We start from the raw sequence: 14,927 nt of genomic DNA, 5'->3' as shown, positions 1-14,927 counted from the left end.
CAATAGTTAATGAGACTCCATATCAAAAATACCCAACACACACACACACACAAAACAAAAAACAAGGCCAGCAAAGTGGCTCAAGTGGTAGAGTGCCTGCCTAGCAAACATGAGGCCCTGAGTTCAAACCTGAGTGCTGCCTTAAAAAAATAGTATGAAATCAGTAGCCTCCCTTTTCATCTTAAGGAAACTAGATAGAAAAGAGCACATAAAGCCCAGAGTAAGCAGCATATAAGAAATAATGATAATAAAAGTAAAAATCAAATAGAAAATAGAAACAAAGAGAAAAATCAATGAAATTAAAAGGTGGTTCTTTGAGAAGACAGATAAAACTGACAAACCTTGAGACACATTTGTGAAGAAAAAAAGATGAAACAAATTACAATAATAGAATTTAGAGATGTGATACTACAAATTCTATAGATGTTAAAATATTAATTTTTTATTAATAAGGAAAGGAGAGGAATGAGAAGTGACTGTTAAATGGCAATGGGGTTTCTTTTGGGAGTGATAAAAATGTTCTGGAATTAGGTGGTGGCAGTATTTGCTAAACTGCTAAATTCTAAATTGTATCCATTTTTAAATATATGTGAACTATATCTCAATTTTCAAAGCACAATAATATGAACAAATTAATGCCAACAATTTGACAACTTACATGAAATGAAATTCCTTAAAGGACACAAATTACCAAAACTCACTGTAGAAAAAATAGATAATATTAATAGCCCTATAGCTATTAAGTAAATTGAATCTATAGACTACTTTGAGATCTATGGATATATTGTTTCTTCCAATCCAGAAACACAGGAATATTTTTCCATTTATTTGGTTCTCTTCAATTTCTCTCCTCGGTATAAAGCACTATACAATGTCTTCATTGTAGACAACTTTCACTTCCTAAATTAATTTTTTTTACCTTTTAGATTTTTATTAGTAGTTCTCTCTGAAAAATCAAAATTGTTAGCAAATTATTTTACATTCATCAAGACTATATATCTTTATATTTAACGATGTACAACATAATACAAAACAAACCAAAGAGACTGATTTCTACGCCTAGGTATTACTCATTGTGTCATCCTAAAGCAGGGCTGGACGAGGCTGATCAAGAACAAGAAGGTTAGTGCTATGCAACTAAGTCATGGTCTGTTTTCTCACTCGTTCAATGTGCTGGGAAGGGGCCAATGATTACTCCAACTGACAACAGTTTCCTACAGCTGGGGCCCTAAAGCCTTGGACAGCAGAAGATTGTAGTCTAAACCAAGCCAAAAGAAACAGGCTGGACAGGAAAGCATGGGAACTGCCTAGCAGAAGAGGCAAACTCGGCCCCATGAGGAAAAGTGCATTCTTTGCATCTCAGAGACTTAGCAGGGCCAGTGTAACACTAAGACACTCTGTAAAAACGGGAAAAAATAAAACCCTGGAAGAACCTTTCACTTGCATTCATCTTGGATTAAAGTTTAGTCTACCTGAGTAGGTAGAGCAGGAAGCATCTAGACCCAGAGCAGCCTGAGTCTGGCCCTCCCTTTTTCTCCTCCACTCTTCTTGGCAGCCAAGCCAGGTTTTCGCTGAAGACATAGAGACCCCAGAAAGACCCAAGTATTCTTTCTGGAAGGCCAAGATTAGAAGGACATTTCTCAAAATACCAATTCTTTTAGTATGGAAGGAGCCAGGACAGGTCTGAGATATTCACATGCCAAATACTCCCTAATTTGGCTCAGGGCCAGCTCAGGGCCTAGTCTCACAAAGACAGACAAGCATAGTCTCTACACCTGATCTTCTAACATCCCAAAAGAAAATCTGGAAATATACCCCAAAGGTGGGCTTTGCAGGGCTTTCTGGAACATGGTGTTTTCATGGCAGGCTCTAGTTTCAGCTGGCTCCAGTCCAGACCATGAGGTCTTCCAAAGCATTGTCCTGTCATTGTTGTGTAATAGCAAAACTTCCTTAATGTCTTTCAGTTAAAAGCCCATTAAATTTGCTCACTGGAGAAACTCATCATCTTTTCTTCTGAACACTGGTGCATTTTCAAAGATTTTTCCACTAAAAGAGGGTAGAAGCCCTTCTCACAAGGGAAAAGAGATAGTCAAGAATTTGCTCAAGGCAGAGGATATTACAATGTGTATTGAAAACTGTTAAATAATGAGGGGTGAGAGGGAGGGGGTAAGGGAAAACAAAGGAAGGGATTGAACTGAGCAAAGTAAAGTATACTAACAGAGAGGTTACTTTGAGCAACCCCTTTGAACACTCATTTTGTAATTAATAATGAAAGACAGGACTGAAAACCAGGTACAGTGTAGGGGGTACTTGTGAGATGGGGAGGGTGAATGGAGGAGATGAAGGTGAGGGAATATGGTTGATGGACTTCATATACATATATGAAATAGAACAATGAAACCTCTTGCAATTGCTTTAAGTGGGGCAGGGAGGTGGCGGCGGGGGGTGGAGAATGGTGGGGGTGATCTAACCAATGTACAATGTAAGCCTATTCAGAATTTTCACAATGAATCCCCCTGTACAACAAATATATCCTAATTAAAAATAAGGAATAAAGGAATCTGCTCAATATTCTCTCCTTTCTTCTTCACGGCTCTCAAAACACATTTATAAGTAGCCTATGTTGACCATTACCTCCACACACTACACTCATTGGGGGACAGTGCCTGAAGTTAAGAATAGGCCTAGGGACAGTTGGGTATGTTGTGCACTTGTGACACTGAAAAATTCGGAGAGGTGACTGTAGGACCTGTATTTGTAGGTGATTACTCTTCCACAGACAAAACAAGCAGCGAAGGCATCTAGGAGGGTGTCAGTTGGTACCTCTCACTGTCCTAATTCAAAGCTGAAAGCCCAAGAGTATGGTCTTCATTGAGTTCACTGGCACCATTGTGGTAAATTCTGGGACGCGCCACTGCAGAGGTAGCATGTGCTATGGAATGTGTTTGCCAGCTTGATTGTCTTCTGATTTCTATCACAAGAGTCAAGTTTTGAGGAGGACAGAGATTTGATATTGATATTGCTTACTGTGCGGATGGAGGGGAGGGACACTTTGGAAAACAGTGTCATCTTTTCAGTTACCCAACTGTGGTGAGGTTATAAGCCATTGGGTTTATGAAGAGGCTTGAAATCTAAGATTGCACTCTTCAAGGTTGCCAAGACCTCTTCATTCTGTAACACAGACCCAGCGCCTCCTCTGAGCATGTTATTGTCCAATAACAAATTCATAATGGGTCCAGTTGCTCCTACCAGAATGTTTCTCAGCTTTTCCTTCTCATCAATAGTTTTTAACTCCAGATTATCAAATGGGTTCTCTTCAAAACTCGAAGTCAGCCTTCGTGTGGGGTAGGTTGAGAACTTTGTTTTGTGGCACTACTGCTGAGTCGGAGTGAGGATGCTGTTGTGCTATAAGCTGACTAGGATAAGAGGTAGCATTGTGGCTGTACTGTAAGTCTTGGTGTAGCTCATTTTGCTATCATGCTCTGGACCACTCTTAGAATTCACTTCAGCTTCTGCTTCCTCAGCCTTACATTCTGTTACTCTCTGGGCTTCTTGGATATTCTTAGTATCTTCAGCCCACTCAGTGGTTTTCTTTTCCAAGAAGTCATACTGCACTTCTCTGACAACCTGTAAACAATCAGGCAAGGAGAAGCCAAGAGGAAGACCAACTTTAGCTGGTATTTTGAATTTGTCACCTATCTGAAATGGGACATCATCAAACTAACTGAAAGTTCCATGAAAATCTGCACCCAACTTCTTAGAAACCGTTTAGACGCTGCCATCCCAAAAGCTGAACCATACTGGCACCATCAGGCCTCCCAGACTCAGTTCCTGCTGAGCTCCTGATATCCCTATGGTGAGCAAATGGCACCTCTTCCAACTCTACCCCCCCAGGCCAGGTAGCACTACCAGTTCTACAGCCTCATATTGAAGTCTCTCCTTAGTCAAATTTATTCTTATGTATTTTATTATAACTATTGTAAGTAAAATTGATTTTTTGATTTCTTTTCCAGATAGTTCACTATCAGCATACAGAAATACTACTGATTTTTCTATGTTGATTTCGTATCCCACAACTTGACTGAATTCGTTTATTAATTCTAGCAGCATTTGGTGGAGTTGTTAGGGTTTTCTATCTATAAGATTATACAGATTATGTCATATGCAAAACGAACAATTTGACTTCCTCCTTTCCAACATGGATTCCTTTTATTTATTCTTCTTGCCTTATTGCTCTGATTAGAATTTCTGTACTACATTGGATAGAAACAGTGAAAGTAGACATCTTTGTCTTGTTCCGGATCTTGGGAGAAAAGCTTTCAACTTTTCTTCATTCAGTACAATATTAGCTGTAGGGTTTTCAATATATGACTTTTATCAAGTTTAGGTACATACCTTCAATTTCTAACTTTATCATGAAGGAATGTTTAATTTTGTTGAATCCTTTTTTCTGCATCTATTGAAATGACCATATGGTTTTTGTCCTTCTTATATTTGAACTTTCTATTGAACTACCATATGATCCAACAATCCTAGTACTGAGAGTGAGTGTGAGTGTGAGTGTGTGTGTGTGTGAAAAGGAAATAAAATCAGTATGTCAGAGACATGTGATTCCCATGTCTAATATAGAACTATTCACAATAACAAAGATATGGAATCAATGGACACAAAGAAAATGTGTATATCTATACAATTTAATATTATTCAGCAATTAAAAAGATGAAATCTTGTCATTTACAATAAAATGGATAGACTGCGAAGACATTATATTAAGTAAAATAAGCTAGGCACAGAAAGACAAATGCCACATGGTATCACTCATTTGGAAAAAGCTATTTTTATAGAAGTAGAGAATAGAAGAGTGGCTATAAAAGACTGGGAAGGGTAGAGGGGAAATGAGGATGAAGAGAGGTGAGTCATTGGTTAGAAGTTACAATTGGGTAGGGGGAGGAAGTTCTGATGTTCTTTACACAATAGGGTGACCTCAGTTAATAATAATGTAATATATTTCAAAATAGCTAGAAAAGAGAATTTGAAATGGTCTAACCATAAAGAAATGATAAACGTTTGAGGCGATGGATATACTACTTACCCTGATAAGGTCATTGCATAATATATTCATGTATATAAGTAGTAGAGTTTACCCTACAAATATGAATAATTAAAATGTGTCAACAAAAATGCAAATAAGCTAAAATTCACAAAAGAAAGAAATTGAACTTTTTTTATACGCCAATATAATTTGTTGCAAAAAGAAGTTAAGAAAGCAATTCAACTTTTAATTATAATGTTTCCTATAAAGAAAACTCCAGGCCAAGATGGCTGCAATGGTGAATTCTACCAAGTATTTATGGACAAAGTAATACAAATTCTAAGCATATTCTTCCCTAGAATGGAAGGCCAGGGAATACTTCCTAACTCATTTTGTAAAACCAGGATTACCATGAAATCAGACAAGGGCATTACAAGAAAAGAAAAAACATAGACCAATATCTCTCATGAATACAGAGGCAAGATTTCTAACAGCAAAAGCATATCACGACCAAATACGGTTTATCCAAGAATTCAGGACTGGTTAAACATTCAAAGATCAGAGAGCAATCCAACACAATACTGAGAAGTATAAAGTCAGAGGGCTTACACTACCCAACTTGAAGATGTATTATAAAGCTGTAGGAATCAAGACAGTATTGTATTGGCAAAAGAATAGACAAATAGATCATTAGAATAGGACAGAGACCAGAAACAGATCCACATAAATATAATCAACTGCGTTTTTCTTCTTCTTTATTTTTTTTGGCAGGACCAGGGTTTGAACTCAGGGTTATGAGCTTGCTAAACTCTACAGTTTGAGCCACACCTCCAGCCTCAACTGAATCTTTCAGAGAACAAGAAAGAGAATACATTGGCACAAAAATTGTCTTCTCCACAATGGTGCTGGAACAACTGGACATCCACATGAAAAAAATGAATCTAGACACAGATCTCACACCTTTTATAAAAAATTAGCTCAAAGTGGATTATAAACCTAAATGTAAATGTCAAAACTACAAAACTTGTACAAAACAACATGAAAGTAAAATCTAGTTGATGTCATGTGGGCTTGCAATGAGTTTTTTGATACAACACCAAAGGCATAACTTAAGAAAGAAAAATTGGTAAATTAGACTTTAATAAAATTAAAAACTTCTGCTCTATGAAAGACACTGTCAAGAGAATGAAAAGTCAAGCTATTTTAGGATGGAATATTTGTGAAAGATATGTCTGAGAAAAACTATTATCCAAAATACACTTAAAACTCAACAAAAAGAAAATGAACAATTTGATTGAAAATGGGCAAAAGACTTGAAGACACTTCACCAAAGAAGATAATACAGATGAAAGCAAGCATACACATCGATGCTCAAGATCATATATTATTAGGGAAATGTGAGTTAAAACAAAAATATTATGCTATTATACACCTATTTAAATGGCCCAAATCCAGAAGAAAACTGACTGCTTATATCCACACAAAAACCTGCAGGTGGCTGTTTATGGAGACTTTATTCATAATTTGTAAAAACTGGAAGCAATCAAGATATTCTTCAGTAGATATGTAGTATCTACATATCTACTTGAATGGTACAGCCATTCAAGGAATATTATTCAACAATAAAAAGAAATGAGCTCTCTGAAGCTGGGGGAGTGGCTCAAGTGGTAGAGCACCTACCTAGCAAGTACAAGGCCCTGAGTTTAAACCCCAATGCCATCAAAAAAGAAAGAGAAATGAGCTCTCAAGCCATGAAAAGACATGGAGAGACTGGAGATGTGACTCAGGCGATAGAGCACTGGTGCTTTGCAAGTGTGAAGCCCTGAATTCAAATCCCATTCCCACCAAAAAAAGACATGGAGAAACCTCAAATGTATATTGCTAAGTGAAAGAAGACTATCTGCAAAGGCTACAAACTGCATCGTTCCAAGTATATGTCATGCTATAAAAGGCAAAACCATTACAACAATATCAGTGGTTGCCTAGGGTCCTCAGGGAGAGATGAATAGGTGAAGCATGGGGGATTTTTAGGACAGGAAAATTATTTTGTAAAATACTTAATGGTGAATACACTATATTATGCATTTGTTTATACCCATAGATGTGTTATAATATGGATATAAAACCTAATATAAACTGGATTTTAGTTAATATAAGTAAATAAATCAACCAAAGGAAACAAAATGCGACCCAAGAGAGAAAAATATAAAAAATACCATTTCAGATAGCATGAAAAAATATAAAACACCTAGGGATAAACCTGACAAAAGATGTGCCTCAGGCTGGAGGCATGGCTCAAGTGATAGAACACCTGCCTGGCAAGCACAAAGCCCTGAGTTCAAACCCCAGTACCACAAAAAAAAAAAAAAAGAAAAGAAATATGTGAAAAATCAGTACGCTAAGTACCACAATTGATCAGAAAACTTAATATGATTAAGATGACAATTTTCACAAATTGATGTACAGATTTGATGGAATCACAATCAAAATTATAGCGGGCACTTTTAGTAAAAATTGAAAAGTTGATTTTAAAATTCATGTGGAAATACAAAATAGGCAAAAAATGCAGAACAAGAACAAATGTGATCATCTTCTGTCACCAGAGATTTGCCTAGTTTAGGCAAAAAATTTTACTGCAAGAAAGTATTCAGGAATTATGAGGTATCATGTTAGCTACTTAATTGCAATTGTTTCAGAGGAGGGAAGTTCCATATTTTCAAATATTTTTTAAGTTTGCAACAAATGATAAGATTAAAAATCTCAGAAAATACATGGACAATATCAAGAAAAACCAAATGATAATTTTAGAATGCAAATAAAAGTAAACTTCGCTGAAGTATGAGAAAAAAGGAAAGAATCTGTGAACTTGAAGATAGAATAGGAGAAATTAACTAGTCTGAACAAAAGAAAAAAACTAGATTGGGGGGAAATGATCAGAGCTTCAGGGACACATGGAACAATTTTTAAAACCAATATTCATGCTATTGGAGTTCCAATGGAGTGCCAGAAGGAGAGCAGAAAGAGTGTAATGCTGAACAAAAATACATAGAGAAATAATGACTTTGAAAACTTTCAAAGTTTGGTGAAAGATAAACCTACAGATTTAAGTAATTAAACAAACCCCAAATGAGATAAAGCCAAAGAAATCCCAGCTAAAATGTGTTACAATCAAACTGCTGAAAACAAAGAAAAATCTTGAACACAGGCAGAGAAAAACAATGTATTGTGTTTTTCATGATGGTGTATTCTCAACAGAAATCATAGAAATCAGGAAGAAGTGGCATGATAGTTTGTATTCTTTTCTTGCTTTTTTTTTTTTTGGTTGATTGGTTGGTTTTTGAGACAGGGTCTTGCTCTGTAACCCAGGCTGGCCTCACACTCACAATCCTCTGCTTCCCAAGTCCTGGGACTACAGCTGTGCACTACCATGCTTTGTCTGGTAAACATTTTTTAAATGCTAAAAGAAAATAACTCAATCCAGAAGTCTACAGCCAGTGACAATATGCATTAGAAATGAAGATTAAATAAGGTCATTTTTCAATGAAGGAAAACTACCAGAGTTCATAACCAACATATTTGGTCTAAAACATTGCTAAAGGAATTTCTTAGGAAATTATGCCAGAAGAAATTGCAGAAGAACAAATCAAAATAATTTCTGGGCAAATAGGCTATTCTTCTCCTCTTGGGTTTTTAAAAATAGGCCTGGCTGTTGAAAGCAATAAATATGTATATATGTATGTATATAAAAGTATATAAAATAAGTAGTAGACAGAGCTATGGCATATAGCAGGAAGAACAAATGAATTAAGTTACTGCATTTTGTATTTTCAGCTCACAAATATTTTGCTTGATTTCCTCTTCCCTGTAAGAGGTGTTTACATTTAAGTGAAGGTAAGGTGGCTACATTTAAGTGAAACAGGAATTTGGTAATCCATAGAGCAACCATTGAACAAAGAAGTATAGTCAGAATCACAACAGATAAAATGGAGCACTAACAAAAGTTCAAATTACCCAAAGAAGGAATAAATGGGAAATAGGAATCAAAACCATAGGAAACAAAGAGAAAACAAACAATAAAATTGCCTAATTAAACCCAAACATATCAATGATTATATTCAACATCAACCAAGAGCTGACAAACTTTTTCTTAAAGGTCTGATGGTAAATATTTTAAATGTGAGGGCCATATAGTCACTATCACAACTACTCAACTCTGTTGGTGTAGCTCAAGAGTGGCGATAGACAATACAGAAGCAAATGGGCACGACTGTGTGCCAATAAAACCTTTTTACAAAAACATGCAGCTGTCTTGCAGGCTATAGTTTGCCAGCCCCTGATCTAGACATGCCAGTTAGAAGACAGAGATTGTCAGAATGAACAAAAAATAGGAACCATAAGTATACTGTCTCCAAGAAATTTATTTCAAATATAGAGAGAGCAGTAAACTAGAAGAAGTAAAATGATGGGAAAGGATGCACCATGTAAACACAAAGAAGCTGGAATAACAAGTTTGCAATACTGCTTGAGACAAACAACAGAATAGCAAGAAGTTTAACAGGAAGAAGTTATGATGGACAGAGGACAATGTTAATGGACCTGGACAAACTCACACATAATCCCTGGAAGGCTAGAAGTGTGTACTTGCATAAGACTGTACACTTGCTCAGAAGAGAACAGAGAGGGACTTAATTATCATAATTATCTTATTGTCAAAGTCTGAACAAGAGGTCTTCTATTAAAAAAAAAGTGAGATCAAGGGAAGAGTTGCAAACTGCCAGAACTTTTCTCTTTTACGTTCAATTCCATTGAAGCACAAAGACCAAGTATGCCTTCTGGACAATTTCCAGTTACTCCAGATGATGCAAATCTAGAAATGAGAAAGAATGCTTTCTTTCCTTTTTTTTCATTTTCGTCTTGCCTTAGGAAAGCCACAGAAACTCTTGTTTACTATGATTTGACATGTTTCCAATGTACTTTCTGCTTACAAATATTTTGCATGATTTCCTCTCAGCAGACCCAATTCCTCATGCATTTCTGCTTTGAAGTAATCTGCCAAAACTGCAAATGAGTTGCTAAAACTACATAAATCAATGGGCAAATGGCAGAAGTCTTACTGGGTCAACAATTGATCAATGATTGGCTGACAAGTAAGCAACGCTTTCCAAGGGTTACTCCTAGGAAGCAAAGTTTAAAAAGAAAAATAAGCCAGGTGCAGTGGTACACACTTATAGTCCCTGCTACTCAAGAGGTTGAGGTAGGAGGATTATATGAACCCAGAAGTTCACACCTAGCCTGGGCGGCATAGTGAGATCTCCATCTCTAAAATACATGCATACACACGTACATAAACAAGAATGTAAAAAGCTGAGAAGAGACATCAGTGTGCTAGACACTGTAGAGGAATTACTCCAGGCAAGTCACCAAAATAAGACAAAAACAAAGAAATCAGCAAAAGCAACACACCACAGTTGGCTGCAAACCAAACCTTACTAATACCTTATCTGAACAAATTTCAACCCAAAAATGATGAGACATACAAACAGGAAAATAGGACCCATCCACAGAGGGGAAAAGCAGTCACAGAAACTGAGGAGGCCTAGAAATTAAACTAACAGGCAACACTTATAAAGAGTATATTATGAGTATATTTAAAGAATTAAACCTTGGCACGGTGGCTCACACCTGTAATCCCAGTTACTCAAGAAGCGAAGATTGGAAGAATAGCAGTTCCAGGCCAACCCAGGCAAAAAGTTAGCAAGACTTCCATCTCAATCAATAAGCTGGGCGTGGTGGCACATGCCTGTCTCCCCAGCCACTTGGGAAGTATAAATAGGAGGATCACAGTCCAGACTGGCCCAGGCAAAAACACAAGATCCTATTTGAAAAAATAACTAAAGTAAAAAGGAGTAGGGGAGTGGTTCATGGTAGAGCACCTGACTAACAAGCATAACCTGAGTACTACCAAAAAAAAAAAAAGAAAGAAAGAAAGCAAAACATGCTTTAAAAATTAAAGAATTGATAACAATAATTTATCAGGTGGAGAAGACCAATATGGATAAATTATTTTTTTAATTTTTATTGTTTTATTATTCATATGTGCATACAATGCTTTGGTCATTTGGATAAATTGTTTTTAATGAAATAGAAATTCTAGTGTTAAAAGTAAAATAACTGAAATTTAAAAATCACTAGGCAAGCTCAACAGCAGATAATCAGTTGGCAGAATTTAAAAATCAGCAAATTTGAAGATAAATAAACATAGATTACTCAATCTGAAGTTAAAATTGAAGAAAAAAATGATCAGAAAGAGCCTCAAAGACTGCATGACTATCTTCATTCCCGTCTTCATTACAGCATTATTAGCAATGGGCAAGACATGGAAACAACACAAATGCAAATGGATAGAAGAATGGATTTTCAAAATGTGAGAGACACATACAATGAAATATTATTGAGCTTTTAAAAAGGAAGGCAAACAAGTTATCGGAATGGCTCAAGCAGTAAGCCTGCCACGTGTCAAGCCCGGAGTTCAAACTCCAGTGCCACCCAAAAAATAAAGGAAGTTTTTTTTTAAAGAAAGGCAATCCTATCATTCGCAACAACTTGGATGAATCTCAAGTGCTTTTTGCTAAATGAAATAAGCCAGTCACAGGACAAAATATTGTATTTTTCCAATGTATCTAAAATAGTCAAACTCACAGAAAGTAGAGTGATGGTTGCCAGGGGCTGAGGAAGGGAAGAGAAGAGATAGAGTTGTTTCTTAGTAGATAAGAAGTTTCAGTTATAAAAAACAGAATAAAAAAATTCTAGAGATCTGCTGTACAACATAGTATGTATTAACTACGTGATATTATGCACTTAAAATTTTATTAAGAGGGTAGATTTCCAGATCAATCTACAGAGAAAAATGTAGATCTAATGAATGACTTCAATAAAGTCTCAAGATATGAAAGTCATATGTTAAAAATCAATTGTATATTTACATACTAGCAATGAACAGTTGGAAAAGAAAATTAAGAAAACAATTTAATCACAATAGTATCATAAACTGTAAGCTATTTGGCAACGTATTTAACAAAAGGAGTGTAAGACTTGTATATTGAACATAACAAAACATCGGTAAGAAGAATTGAACAAAATCTACATAAACAAAGGGACATTTCGTGTTCATGGATTGAAAAAAATCAATATTATCACACTGACATTTCTCCTGAAACTTATAGTTTTAATGCACTATTTACCAAATCTCAGAAGGCATTTTGCGGAAATTAGCAAACTAATTTGAAAACTTATATAGAAAAACAAAGAACTCTGAATACACAAAATTACATCAAGAAGTATAGTACTGACATAAAGATGTACAAGCATGTCAATAAAATAGAATTGAGAGTCCAGAAGTAAACCTTTGTATTTATACTTAATTACTTTGAGGCAAAAGTGCCAACCAATTCAATTGGAGTGGGGAAATGATCTCTTCAATAAATAAAGTACTGTTAAATAATCACATGCAAAACAACAAACTCATGCCTATACAAAAAGTAACTCGAATGGATCATAGACCTAATTAAAAGTAATAAAACCATACTTTTGAGAAGAAATAGGGAGAAGAATCTTCATGTCCTTGAATTAGGAAAAGCATTCTTAAATGTGACATCAAAAGCATGATTCATTAAAGAAAGCTTGTTAAATTTGATTTCATTAAAATTAAAAATGATTGCACATCGAAAGACACATTAAGGAAGTGAAAAGTCAAGCCACAAACTGCGTGATAATACTTAAAGATCATATTTCACATAAAAGACTTATATTTGGAATATGTAAATAATGCTTTCATTTCAAGAACTGAGGAGTGGCTCAAGTAGCAGTGTCTGCCTAGCAAGCATGAGACCCTGAATTCAAACCCCAGTACCACCAAAAAAAAAAATCACAGCCCTGTCCATTTTCAACTATGACTCCAAATACTTATGCTTACATTTCAATAATATGAATCTACAAATGAACAGATAAGCAAAATTTTTTAGACATTTCACCAAATAGAAGAGAATGGCTAATAAGTACATCTAAAAATTCTCAGTATCATTAGTCATTAAGGAAATGCAAATTAAACACAATGAGATACCACTTCACAGCTGCTATATCTATAACAGAAAAGGCAGACGATAACAAATATTTGAAAGGATTTCTAAGGGGAAAAAACCTCCGCGCCACCTCCAAGACTTTGAATAAATCAGAGGGAATTTCGGTGCAGAAAGAAATAAATTAAAAAAAAAATTTCTACCACCAAGCGTTGTTGGTAGAAATGTAAGATAGTACAACTTGTTTGGGAAACAGTGTGGCCATTTCATGAAAAGTTAAACATAAGTTTACTAGATCACCATTAATTCCACGTTTAGGTATCTATGCATGAGAAATGTTTTCAATTAAATCTAAATTGAAATAACTGAAAGAAAAAATAAATAAACACACAAGGTACAGTTAAAGAATTCAACAGAAAATTACCAAAGATACAGAAAAACTAAGCATAGAACTATCTGAATGTGTTTCCTCGAATCTAACTGACATTTTTTGAACAGGTTATTAAGCAACATCAAATTCTTTTTTCTGGCTTTGAACAAGCTATGTAGCCCCAGGGTATTCTTGAACTTGTGGCCCTCCTGCCTCTGCCTCCCAAGTGCTAGGATTGCAAGTGTGAGCCATCATGCCTGCCATACATTCTTTTCAATTGCACAAGGAACATTCAGCAAGAAAAACCATATCCTAGATCACTCAGGAAACCTCAGCAAATTTAAAAGAATACAAATTAAACAAAGTACATTCTCAGACAATAACTAAAGTACAAAGAAATAATAGAAAGATAACAAGAAAACCTGCACACACGTACAAACAAAACACTTCTAAATAATCCATAAATCAAAGAAGAAGCATCAGGATAAATTAGAAAATATTTTAATACAATATATTAAAAGTTATGTGATGCTGCTAAAACACAGTTTAGTGGGAAATTTATCACATTAAAATGCTTGTATCAAGCCGGGTGTGGTGGCTCATGCCTTGCAATACTTGCTACTTGGGAGCCTGAGAGCAGGAGGATCATGCTTCAAGGCCAGCCTGGGCAAATAGTCCATAATACCCCATATTATTTGGCCCACCAGAGCCAAATGGACTGCAGGTGTGTCTCAAGTGGTAGAGCACCTGCTTTGCAAGCACGAAGCACTGAGTTCAAACCCCAATCCCACCAAAAAAGAAAAAAAAAGCTTTTATCAGAAAAGAGGAAAGGTTTAAGATCAATAACCCAAGCTTAAGAGACTAGAAAAAGAAGAGCAAAATAAATCCAAATCAAGCTAAGGAAAGTAACAGGGGTAAGAGCAAACATAAGTAAAATTTAAAACCAAAAATCAGTACAGAAAAGTCAATGAAAATAAACACTTCTTCTCTGAAAAGATCAATAATAGTGACAAATCTGATAAATCTGACAAAACTGACCAGAGAAAAAAGGAAGGTCCAAGCTATGGAAATTATCAGTGAAAGAGGGTATGTCACTACAGAGCCTGAAGACATTATGGGGACAATTACTGAATACTTCAAAATAATTCTTTGCATACAAATGTAGCAGATTAGATTAAACAGACAAATTTCTCAAATACCATAAATACCAAAACTTACCCAAGTTGAAACAGATAAAATTGTTCTACAACTTCTGAAAAAAAAAACTCCAGTCCCAGAAGTTTTCACTAAGTCTACCAAGCATTTAAACAAGAAATCATCCCAGTTCTTCCCAGTCTCTTCCAGAAAATGGAAGTAACACTTCCCAACAAAATTTACAGGGTCAGCGCTACCTGAACCAGACAAAGGCATTACAAAGGAGGAAAAAAACACATATCGAACCTCTCTCATA

At 35.6% G+C, this 14,927-nt stretch overlaps 1 pseudogene; it reads right to left on the bottom strand.

The window, feature by feature from the left end:
• Window positions 1–2,046: 2,046 nt before the first annotated feature.
• Window positions 2,047–14,927, bottom strand: part of LOC109675687 (ubiquitin-associated protein 1 pseudogene) — a 31,845-nt pseudogene continuing 18,964 nt past the window's right edge.

This window comes from Castor canadensis, chromosome X (genome assembly GCF_047511655.1).
Source record: "Castor canadensis chromosome X, mCasCan1.hap1v2, whole genome shotgun sequence".
NCBI classification, from domain to species: Eukaryota; Metazoa; Chordata; class Mammalia; order Rodentia; family Castoridae; genus Castor; species Castor canadensis.
Note: the sequence above shows the minus strand (reverse complement) of the source record. Positions and strands in the feature narration are given on the sequence as shown.